The sequence below is a fragment of the Macrosteles quadrilineatus genome, unplaced genomic scaffold, assembly GCF_028750875.1.
Source record: "Macrosteles quadrilineatus isolate MER2022 unplaced genomic scaffold, UCM_ALF_1.0 Scaffold_4__1_contigs__length_99947679, whole genome shotgun sequence".
NCBI classification, from domain to species: domain Eukaryota; kingdom Metazoa; phylum Arthropoda; class Insecta; order Hemiptera; family Cicadellidae; genus Macrosteles; species Macrosteles quadrilineatus.
Window position 1 is genome coordinate 99338031 of NW_026542597.1, and position 12714 is coordinate 99350744.

The window sequence follows — 12714 nt, forward strand, 5'->3', positions numbered from 1 at the left end:
AATTATGTAATATTGTGGTTCAGTTTCCAATATCGTTGAAATGTTTGCTTATATCAATTAACAGTAATCAACAGTTAAAATTATGCTTTTTTTAATTTAAGTAAAACGTAAAATGTTTCACGTTGCTCAAACTAATTGATAATGTACGATACATTCCTTTTGAACTCATGATAATTACATTAATCAAGTGAATGCCAATAAATATTTAGTATAACAATAGTAAGATAACCTAAATTGCATCTAAAATAGCTTTAAATAAAAGAACTGTCAACGTTTCGAAAAAAAAAAACACTACAAATTGTACGGGTTACAATAGGTTTATGTATTCTTTTAATTCATTTAAGTTCTTGTATTTTCCAGGTGGAAATTTGCAAATTAATGAATTTTGTTGGTCCTAATAACTCTGGCCATTGAAAATGGAATTGAGTTCAAAAATACATTATGTAAAAATGAAATTTTATTTTTTTGTTGCAAAGAAAAAAAAATGCTAATACTCCAAAATACCCCCGCCGCAGCAAACCTGCAGACTAAGCAAATTTCCATTTGCCTGATTGGATTTACACTAAAATGTCTACTTAAAAATATCAAATTTATTCCCTATTTAAATAGAATCAGTTTAACACATACTTAGGTTTGCTGCAACAGGGAGGGTAAAAGTGTTTTTTTATGTAAAATGTTAATAGTTAGTAAGAAATTAAAACATTTTCCAAATTTGGGCGAAATATGTTAATAAACAAGCAAACTAGAACAGTTTACTTATTCTCCATAAGAATAATATGGGAATTTTAAATTAACAATTTCTCCGTAACTATTAGGCGCATTATAACGCTTCAATATACTAAATTATTTGTTTTTTTAAGCTCTACAAAATAGTTTGGAAAGAAATTACAAAATGTTATGTTTTTTGGGTCAAAAATTGGAAAAACCCATTTTTACCCCATAAAAGCCCCCATAAACCCCCGTTCCCATGGTCCGATCATGCTGGTTCGCGAACTCGTTCGAATAAACGTAGGTTTACACGTTTGTACCAAATTTCATCAAAATCGGATCATTTTTGCTCGAGTTATCGCGCTAACGGACACACACACATATATATATATATATATATATATATGAATTTGAACGGATGGTGTTTTTGGCCTCTAGGGACCTCAAAACGAAAAAAAAAATCGGTCCCGTGTCCAGGTCTTACCATGAGTACTACGGTAATAGCTTATTCCCTATATGGGAAATTCGCTAAAAACGCCGGCAACTCGATACTCTTGCAACCTAAGCCGTGATAACGAACATACATTTTCGATAAGGCTTACTGGTGTTTATAAATATTTATTTTCTAAATTGTTTAGGCCTATACTGTAATATATTTCTCAAAGAGTTTTCAATGCTTTATAGGAGTGTTTGGGTATGCTTAAAAAAAAACTTTCATAAGGGATAAATATAAAATTTTAGATTCAATACAGACGTTTATGTTATAATAAATTTGTTAGTGATATAAAAATTTGAATTAAAACTAAAATATCAACAATCACTTTCCAAGATTAATTATAAAATGGCATTCATGTTTTTAATACATTAGCTATGCATTGCTTTGTGTTTGACTTTATCCAGTAGCCTTATTGAACACTAATTGCCTCACCTTCAACTGGCTTATTGGCAATTCATACAAAGTCTATAAAGATAATAGCTACATACAATATAACTCTTTCGCATGATTTGCATTGCTCGTGTAGTGGTTGTACAAAGCGTTATATCCATTATGTTTTAAGTACAGTTAGGTTAATTTTAGAATACATTCTAGTGCAGGTGATTCCATTATATTTATGGCACACCCTGCATCTAATCGTGTCACGAGTCGCTTCCATGGATTTCTTAACTGTATTAACATATAGAATTTCCTATGATGTGAAAAACGAATAATGCTGTCTACTATTGGAAAGAGTTGGCATTTCCTTGTGAGTTGTAGTTTCGTTAATCTAATTTTACATTAAAGCTATTATAACGTACACGTAATAAGCTGAGATCAACTGAGATGTTTGCTAATTTTCAAAATCACATTCATAAAAATATGACTTGAATACGACATTATTTCTATGAGAATAGATTTAATAAACGCAAAAAGTTATTTTTATCTATAATACCTATAGAAGTTTTGCAATGAATGAACCAATTAAAAGTTGTAAGGTGAATAGCCAGAAGCCGCGGTAGATGGAGCAAGAGACATCTTTCATTGAATCAACCTTGTCTTGAATATGACCCTTGTAAAAGTTTTGCCAACTTTTGATATAAAACTTTCGTTAGTGCTTCATCGCCTTCATATCTTATCGCAACGTCTGCTTCAGGCTTCTTTTTATAGATCACAACTTATTTAAGTCACATGTAAATCGAATGAGATAAGAAACTTATAACGCTAAAGAGAATTTAAACCGGCGGTTAGGGTGGTAGTGAGGATGGAATGTTTTATCTAAATGATCCTAGGATTTAAATTAAACCAAAAGGATTCAAGTTTCAAAATTAATATCAATCTGCTATTATTTCCCTCTACTTGCTGTTGTACCACCATAAAACATGCTCCAGTATGTTTTATCCATGGTATCACTTAGAATATTTTAATTAAATTTGATACACAATTCGTCAGTATTGTAAAAAAATGTGATTGTTTCTAATATTTTTCTTTAGTTGTATAACCCTACAGAGATACTAAATTTTTAATGACAAGTTATTACTAAACATAGGAAAAGCATTGTTGTTCTTTGGTCGAAGGTTTGAAGACATTTACTTGTACATCACCGGAAAGAATACTAAGTATTCATGTTAAACCTTGATCTCTTTCTTCATATTCTTTGTAAATCTAAACACACTAGGCCTATACATAAAATGGAGCGTAGGAAATGAACTTTTAAATTTAAAACAATGCCATCTAAAGAAATACGATTTTTTTTAATTGAAAACCCTAATGTGGGTTTTAGTTTCCTATTTAAAATTGACTTTCCTTGTTTGCATGGTATTAATTTCAAAATGCATACGCCAGTAACAGAAGAAACGGGAAAGAATAACCAATCCTCAAAACATGTTATCTATTTAGGTGCCGAGTAATACAAATTTTAGTCTTATAATAAACTATAAGTGGTGGCTCATAAAACAACAAGCACTTTAAATACAACGTTTGATTGCATCTGCATGAAACTGCATCCCTTTAGTTAGCCAAAGTTTGAGTAAACAAAACAATAATCAAGACATGAACTCATAAGCAGAGTCAGCTCTCGACAGAGAATAAAACCATAAACTTTCATAGTTGCACGAACCAGCTTCAGCTCTCCCTCACTCCGATGTAAGTCTTGTAATGTAATCCAACTTGGGTATGCTGAGTGCACTCATAATAGTAAAATATTAGAGGGTACAATTATTGGTAGAGTGGGTAACTGTACACAACTTTCTATCCTAATGCAACTTTTTTGTAAACATTCAGATTTTTGTAATTTTTTTATAGTTGGAAATATATTCAAAATTTTTCTACTAACGTTCCATGAGTGTCGTGAAAAAAATTCTGATTGTCCCTTTTAACTTGCCATAAATGTTAATAATCATAAGATGTATAACATTTTCAGTTAACACAGTTTAAGCACTTAAACAAGAGCAAGCATTACACATTATAAGCTAGTTGCAATATATCTAGTTGTATTGTATGGTTATAAAGTGTGCAAATTATTAGTGTGTGCTTATAAATATTATCGTTCAAACAAAGTTGATGTGAAAATATTTACAGCTTCTTATTAAAAAGTTAGAATTGGTATTACTGATATAAAAAAATATATATCTTCAACCCACCTCTATAACAGTCATTGGTAATTATGTAAGGGAGAATGACTCTTCGTTCCTATAAATTTAATGTTAATGCTAGTTTATTATCTGATAAAAAAGTATCTAATTTAACATTTTTGCTCAGTTCCACGGTGAGATCTAAATGTGTAGGTATAGCGTTCCTGAACAATTATAGTCGTTGGATCATAAGATTTTTGTGCAGAACACGTGTTCAAATCCCAAAAATCCCGATGACCTTTAGAAATATGATTAAGCAGTGACTCTATGATTCGGAGACCCGGTAATTCTTTTACGATAACTGTTTCAAAGGTATTTCAATAGAATTTTCCGGTCTATTAAAGGTTCTGTGATATTTTTAAAAGTATACTCAGTTTATGCAAGTAAAAATGCAATACGTTAAAATAATAATCTAACCTTACACGCATATAAGTAAGATCTTAACATCTATTACACTCAAAATAACACCAACCAGTTCAACCCCCAAATAAGTTCTTATAGGATATTAAATGTATAATATCTGATAATTGCAAATCTTAATAAACGGCCTTTTTTTGAAACGCCACAAAAGGAAAGTGGTGATCAGTAGTGGGTAAACTATGATATGGACGTTGAATATCGTTGGCCGTGTCACCGGTCGACGCTGCTCCAGGGTGAAAGTCTGACCTTGATCTGGACCAGCCGCTATCGGCGTCAAAACGTTATGTAACGTGACCAGAGCCGACTTACCGGTACGCATGATCAGCATGGTGAATGGTCTTTAGAAGATAAAAGTGAAAAATAGACGAATTAAAACAGGGTCCTGAATCCGTACAAGATTTTGTTTTTTATTATAACACCTTATGTTTCCAAATCTTGGAACACATAGACTAAAACACAAGCAAAGTAAAAGGCCCTACCTGACCGTTTTCATGATCTACTTTATTATTAACCTTCAAACCTAAGCACTAAGACTATATGGTCACTATTACAGTCACATATTACGGTAGAAACGTGTGCTGTCGTAGAATGAGAGGCTACTTGTGCTACATATGCAACAGATTAATGCCGGCAATACCGTAATGAACAATAGTAGTGAGCTAGAGTCTTGTACGTTGGATTAGGGTCAGTAACACAGTTCATACATTAGTACAGAACGAGTTAGTACAGCTTGAAAGTCTATGTTCGTATGGATAATTTTCTGTAGCTTTACAGTCGTATCGTGGGAAGGATAAGGGTTAGAAGTTGGTACTATTCTAGATTAGTAAGTTCAGCACAGTATTTACAATAGATGGAAATTTATTTTATTATCAAACTAGAGACAATGTTTACAGAGCAATAGTCTCACTTAACGCCACAGAGTTAGTATAGAAGTCTACTTCTACGGCATCGTTGGTACGGCACTAGGGTCTCGTTCTCAGGTTCACACAATGGTGGGTACGAAGGTCTCGTGCCACATTACCGAAGTATGAAGGTTTCGTGCCACAGTACCGAAGTATGAACGTCTCGTGCCACAGTACCGAAGTATGAGGGTTTCGTGCCACAGTACCGAAGTATGAAGGTCTCGTGCCACAGTAACGAGTGATGGAAGTCTCGTGTCACAGTACCGAGGTATGAAGGTCTCGTGCCACAGTACCAAAGTGTGAAGGTCTCGTGCCACAGTGCCGAGGTATGGAGGTCTCGTGCCACAGTACCGAGGTTTAGAGGTCTCGTGCCACAGTACCGAGGTATGAAGGTCTCGTACCACAGTATCGAAGTATGGCGGTCTCGTGCCAAAGTACCGAAGTATGGAGGTATCGTGCCAAAGTACCCAAGTATGAAGGTCTCGTGCCACAGTACCGAGGTATGAAGGTCTCGTGCCACAGTACCGAAGTATGAAGGTCTCGTGCCGCAGTACCGAAGTATGAAGGTCTCGTGCCGCAGTACCGAAGTATGAAGGTCTCGTGCCGCAGTACCGAAGTATGAAGGTATCGTGCCACAGTACCGAAGTATGTAGGTCTCATGCCACAATACCGAAGTATGAAGGTCTCGTGCCGCAGTACCGAAGGACCGGTATCACACAATCCCCGTATGATTTGCTCACCTCCAAGCCACTCCTCCGACATTAATTGCACATTTGATATATAGCGCTACTCCCGACCGCTGCTCCTCCAACCTGTTTACGGTCATGTCCGAAACGAAATGCAAATAAAAACGGAACGAAACATAAGCCTTGTGGAATGCCTGCTGATTTTAAAAACTGATTGCATTATTTTGTTCTGCATAACTCAGCAAGTAGCAGGAGTTTTAAATTATCGCTCATTCATTATTGAGATGTTATCCTGAATAGAGATACTAATGAAATGGTTTTGGACAGTCAAATTGGACAAAGTTATATATGTGGAACTGTGATTTTGACCACTTCTTTAATTAGTTTTATTATTCATTAGGGACCGTAAATATTCGATACAAGAGGTAAATTAATTTAATGGCAACATATCCACAAGCATTTATGAATACTACTCCATATTTCAAACTCACAATATATTTCAACAGCCCTGTTGAATAATATTTTCTACAAAACCATTTCGTGATTTTCACTATTAGCTGCACAACCTCTTCAACTTCCTCTTGGCCCGGATCCATAACAAGTTACTCAATCAATCTAAATACCTCTCAAGTGTTCTAACATTCACATTTGAATCGTGTGTGAAAGTCGCTACTGCTCTCTGAGATACGTTCTGTATAGTTTGCTGCTTGGAGAGTTTCTAGAATGTTATCTCGTAGAACATTATGTGTATAGAAAGATGGAATAAGATCTTTTAATACGTATTGATGCTTGTAGACGCAAAATCTGTGACATGCTCTCATAAGTACAAAAAGTTTTTTTGTGTACGCCAGTGGCATTTTAAATGGAAGGAAACCCAAACGTGTTTAAGGAAATTGGCCCAAAACCCATCAACTGTTGTGAATGTGCTGTTGTATGGGGGAAACATGTGCCAAGTAAAAACGCAAACACATTCAAAATAAAAAAGGCTATATACATTATCAACGTAACAACTGAAGTGCAAATATTGTATACGTTAACACAAAGGAAAGGTGGTTCGTAGATATCTACTAATGATAAACCTTAAAATAGTAGGCTACGAATGGCCACACTTTCCGTTTAAATGTCTCGCGAGTGAAAATTAATTTATCTTGGAATTAACACGCGGTGGAAGTATAACATATTTGAGGTCAGTTAAATTACTGGACTTCGGTGTTGATGACCGAGCGTCATCTGAGTTAATGTTTATGCTAATGATAATGGCTGCGAGGAGATAAACGATTACAGGATGGTAACTGTTAATACGACCAAGGCTTCACCTCTCATCTCATTCAGGATTAATGGATGTTGACGACGTTGCCTTAGATTACGAATTTTAAACTTGTAGTTTGTTTTTAAATTAGTTTAATCCGGGATACAGTTGCTCCAGTAAATATAGTAAATACTATATAGTAAATGCTGGGTAAATATGGGTTACCAATAGCCTCCGATTAGGTGAACATATAATCGTTAGAGAAACAAAAAAGACATCTCTTAGGCTTCCAAAGGAATTGAATATCAAAAAAATAATACTGGATGAATTGCAGGTTTTCTACGATAGTACACACTAACTATTAATAATTTCACTATATATACAGTTTCTCTAGTTAATACCACAGACAATACACCATTGATTGGTTCTATAGCCTTTGTTAATACATAAATAATGTAATGCGAAATCTGAAAAATTATAATCAAAATATTCCTAAAGCACAAGTTAAATGTTTGTTAATTATTTTCTTAGGGCTCTAGATAAGTTTGAAATGCTAGTTTAACAAGAACAAAATAGTTAGAAGCACATATAAATACGAAATACGTTTTATAAATACGATAATGCAGGCCATTTAGCCTAAAGACCAAAAAAACTCCTTATGAAATCGTTTAAATCGAAATTATACAGAATGTAGTTTACCCAAATCAGGAATCAAGACTTTAAAGCAATGATTCATTAAGCAGCTATGAGAAAAAAATTAACCATACAAAATTATATGCAGAGATTTCAGAGTGTATAGGATACTTATTTTTATAAAAAGCAAACAACAAAGAACATTTACTCGCCAATTACAAACAATTAACACTACAAGAATCAGCAGCGTACGTTGGTATTGGTATACAATCCGTATAGGACGTAGGTAATTCACCACCTTTGCTTGAATGTTTCATTGAAATTTAAACTGAAGCGGTTACTACGGCGCCGCCACTGAGGGGCAACTGACTTTCACAACCGTCATGAACTTGAATATGAAAGTAGCAAGGTCTCTGCCACCTCTAGCGGCCCTCTCTTGATAGAAACCCAACGGTGTTTATTAAACAGTGGCATAGAATGAAACATTATACATTATATATGTTTGTTGTATTTGTTATGTTGAACGATCAACTTAAGCAATCATTACAGAAAAGCTTAGGTTTAACTTTAAACTTCGTTTACGAGATTACGTTACTTTCCATACAAGTTTTTCGATAAAAACATGTGTCATAAGCGTGCAAAGAAGAAAAATGGCTTGATAGCTAAATATAATTAATAAGGTATAACATTAATTTATTGTGGAAGATTTTACAGTTAGTTTAAAGGATCTGAAGGGAGGCCTATTAGCAAATTGTTTAGTTATCTCGGTACATAATCTGTCCAACGAAATCACTTGTAGTTTCATAAACTAATTCATCCAACATAATGCCACAAATTGGCTCATGGTTTGGCTTGGGAAACCTACCCCAATTGAATTATAATAGTAGCTAACTCGTTGGAAATTGTAATGACCTAGTTTGTTCCTGCCAAAATACAACATTATAGGTAACTTTGTCTATTACTCATTACTTATACACTCTTTGAATATATGCGTTATTTAGATTTATACAGGCTTTATATAGGCGTTTTATTTATACAGTACTTTGACGACTGCGTACCACATTAGTCTATATATATGTTAATCTCTGTGAAGAGACTAATGCTTACTGTAATTTAACATTTAATAACTCCCTAGACTAGTTTATCTGTTTCATCTCAACACTGATATTTTGATAGTTGTTGACGAGTCAGCAACTTTATGTGTCTATTAAACTGGTAGCATTAAACAATTAAACGTGTTAAAAGCAGTTTCAATTTCTGAGAAGTCCACAATTGATTGATGGTATTTTGTTCATCATATAAACTATCTTGTGGAAATGTAACAGTTAACAATTTACTCAATATAATTGTTTATTAAATTGTTTTTCATTCAATTAATTATTTTGAGCTGAAGAAATCGAACAGTCTAAATTGTTGCATTTTTAATAATAATGTACAGGGTTATTACAAATGATGTTCATGATTTCATACATACATAAAACATAGGTTTATTTGTTATACAAAGAAATAAAATGGTTACAACTTTTGAATAACTCAAAAAGTTTCGACACAGATACACAGAACTGTAAATGCTCGATACGGGAACCCCTTGTGGTACGACAGATGTCAATAATGTAGTCAAACTCTTGCTAGACTTTGAAAAGTGTGTCTAGGTCTTTTGTTTCGATAGCATTGGTAATCCGTTGCAGGATCTCAAGTATGCTATCTGATAATGGTGGTGTGTACGCCTTATCTTTGATGTATCCCCACAAGAAAAAATCAGGGGGTGATGTCCGGAGATCTTGTAGGCCAGTTCAGGGGTGTGTCATTATTCGGACCACCGAGCTCGTTCCATATCTCAGGCAGCACATTGTTAAGTTCAGCCCTACTACAAGTAACATTCAAATGCAGCCATTTCTCTTAAATTTCAAGTGTCACTTGCCAATATAGTGGTTACAAGGAGGATAATCGTTAAACCTGGTTCTAAAGTGTCGTTGTACACTAATAACAGATTGGTTAATGGTTAATGTAATATTCCAACTGGCAAAAAGCTTTCCTGCCTTCAAATTCAGCCATTACACAACACTTACAACAATTGACTTGACAAACAGCTGATATGCACCCAAACCAATGTAAATGAAACTTGATGAGTTTTTCTTTCCAATGGTACCAATTAAAATAGACTTGAAACAAATTAACCCAGTAATATTTATAATCAAAATCAGGAACATCATTTGTAATAACCCTGTACAATAGATCTTATGCTAATAACTACCAATTAGAATGAGCCAAAGGCTACCTGTTAATCAATTAAATTTATACTACGTCAAATGTAAGAGATGTTGTTCAGTGTTTCATTTAACAACTTTGTTTAACATTATGTATGAAATCTGATATTTTAAAATTACACATTCTCCAACACGCATATAAAAAACAACTATCCACCTACTCTCTGTCAGTCTAAGATTTTCAAGACTATATTAAAATACATGAAAAAACCTATGTGCTTTGTATTTTTTTCCGTTCTCATGTTATTTATCCATTGAACATTTATACTCTATATTTCCATTACTCTATTTATTAATTGAATGAATAACCATTTTTAGAAGTTAGTAATTAAAGAAAACTACTAAAATTAATGCCATTATCTAATGGACCTGACTTGATATCGCCTTCAGCAACTGTAGCCCGCTAAGTGTCGCAAAACACCGATTAAGGACGAGTAATCTATCTCCTTAAACAGCATTAAGTAATCCACAGCCAACTAAGGTGCTAATAGTCGTGTCAAGAGATGTTTACGAGCCAATCACAGTAACTGACACTCAGCAGCCAATCATAAGCGTGTAATTATGTTATGGAAATTCCTTTCAGCTTTTTGCCCACTTTACATATGATTTTGCAGCTCTCATAGAGGGTTTTTAACTAATTTAAAGTCATATTGCTAAATTTGATCAACTTTTAAACTTATTATCACATGTAGTGAATGTAGTAGAAATAAAATATATGAAAATATTAAATGTTATAGATGGCCACATACCTATTGTGCAAACACAGGTAATAGAAGTAACGAGACATCATCCAAACTCGCAAGAGGCTCATCTAGAGGATAAGAGCTTAAATTTGATACCCAATATGAATATTAAAATAAATATTTCGGGTTATTTTTGCTGCACACAAAAATCCAACAAATTCTTTTAATAATATAGGTACATTGGGATTTTGATGACCTTTGAGGCAAAGCCCGAGGACTTTTATCACAGGAATTGGTGGGGCGTCTACACAAAACATACTTAATTTTGACACATTGCTTGTAAAATCCGTCCATTATTAACAGAGGAGTAGTGTTTCGTAAAAATTGCCTTCACATATTATTTATAAGGAAGCGGAAATCATATGCTAAAATTAATTAGTAGGCCTATTAGAGATATTTAAATTGCTCCAGGCCTTGTACGATGCCTCCATTTTCTCTTTCTAAAACTCCGTGCAATTATAACCTCGTATGTTACATATGCTAACTACATCCCTTACGTAAAGAAGTGTATCTAACGAAAACATATAACTGTCAACCCTTTTTTAAAGAATTAGAAATGAATTATTTGGTTTGTTAAATAGTATATATTGACTTTACAACATAAAACAGCAATTAGGAGCTATAGTTCGTCATTCATATAGTATTGGTTAGGCCTAGTTATAATAAACACACAAGGGATCTAATAGAAGTGAGGTTTCTCAATAATCAAACATTATTACAGCATTAAAAAATTTTAATAACACAGCAAGAGAAGAGACTAAGCTGAAGATAAATAAAAGGACTATGATTTATAATTGAATAAGCTTCTATTAAAGGTAAACACATTTATTGCAGGGGTTTTTATGTACGTGTAGAGCTAAGTATTCGTCAGTTACATAAATATCAATACAAATGTACAACATACAACCTCACTGTTATCAAAGACAGGCTTGGACGTTCAACCTGAAAGTGTTGTACTCTGATCACGGTTGACCGCAGTCCCAATCAAATAGTCTTGCCAATGTCAACACTCAGATCGCCTCTGTAGCTGTGATTATGTTTGTGTCTGGACAGAGTTGTCACTTTAGACACGACACAGGGGACGTGGTTAGTCACGACGTGACAATATCTCTCATTAACTGACAGAATGAAATAAAAAACATTACAGTACTATTTTCATAAAAATACCATTATATTTTTAAGTGTTTATCAAATAATATAACTCCAAAAAATTATATTTTTGCCAGAATCTGTGGAATTCAATGCAAATGAAAGAAGGGAGCTAGTGTAGTTAGAAATATTTTGCTATAGGCCAAATTAAAAGTCTTCCGATTACAACATGTGGTACGGGATAAAGACACGACTCAATGGTTCGAAACTCATTTTCTGCTGTAAGATCATCTATAAAGCGAAAAAAAACAGGTTTCACATGCTAGACGTACTGGCTCTGTATTGGTGATATCTCTACAAATTGTGCACGGTAGCCGTTTCTAAATTAAATTAAATTATAAATAAATAGATAAAGACATTACAGGTTCTTTATATTATCATTGTGCCATGTCTGAAAACAAAACGTTTGTTCAGTTAAACGTCGACGGCTTATTAATTCCTGTAGTCCTGGCCAGCTCATTAAAATGTTATATTTACATTTTAAGTAAGATACATCGACAGCGTGTAGGTGGAGCAGGAAATGTCTTCATTAGTAGTAGATAAACCAGTCCCGATTGACAGGGATGAGTTATGCTTGGATGTCTTGTTTGTGTTCCTTCCAGGTAAATCTATACTAACGCCAGCTGTCCTAAGTGAGCCAACTTGAACTTGTAACTAAACTGTTAGATATTTATTTACTAATTTAGATACTCTTTTACTATTTTCATAATACGAAATATTAAAAATCTATGGAAGCGACTCGATGATAAAGGGCGAGTTACAGGTGAAATCCTTTCCTTCCCTTTTAAACTTTCCAAAACGTTGTTTCAGGACTGCCATGGATTGTTGCTACCTTACGTTAATTAATAT

The 12714-nt window shown here is 33.9% G+C and overlaps 1 protein-coding gene across 2 annotated transcripts in view; it reads left to right on the forward strand.

Annotated features, from left to right (window-relative positions):
* LOC128991704 (monocarboxylate transporter 2-like) overlaps positions 1-12714 on the forward strand; it is a 512626-nt gene that overhangs the window by 288865 nt on the left and 211047 nt on the right. The gene's annotated exons all lie outside the window — the stretch shown is intronic.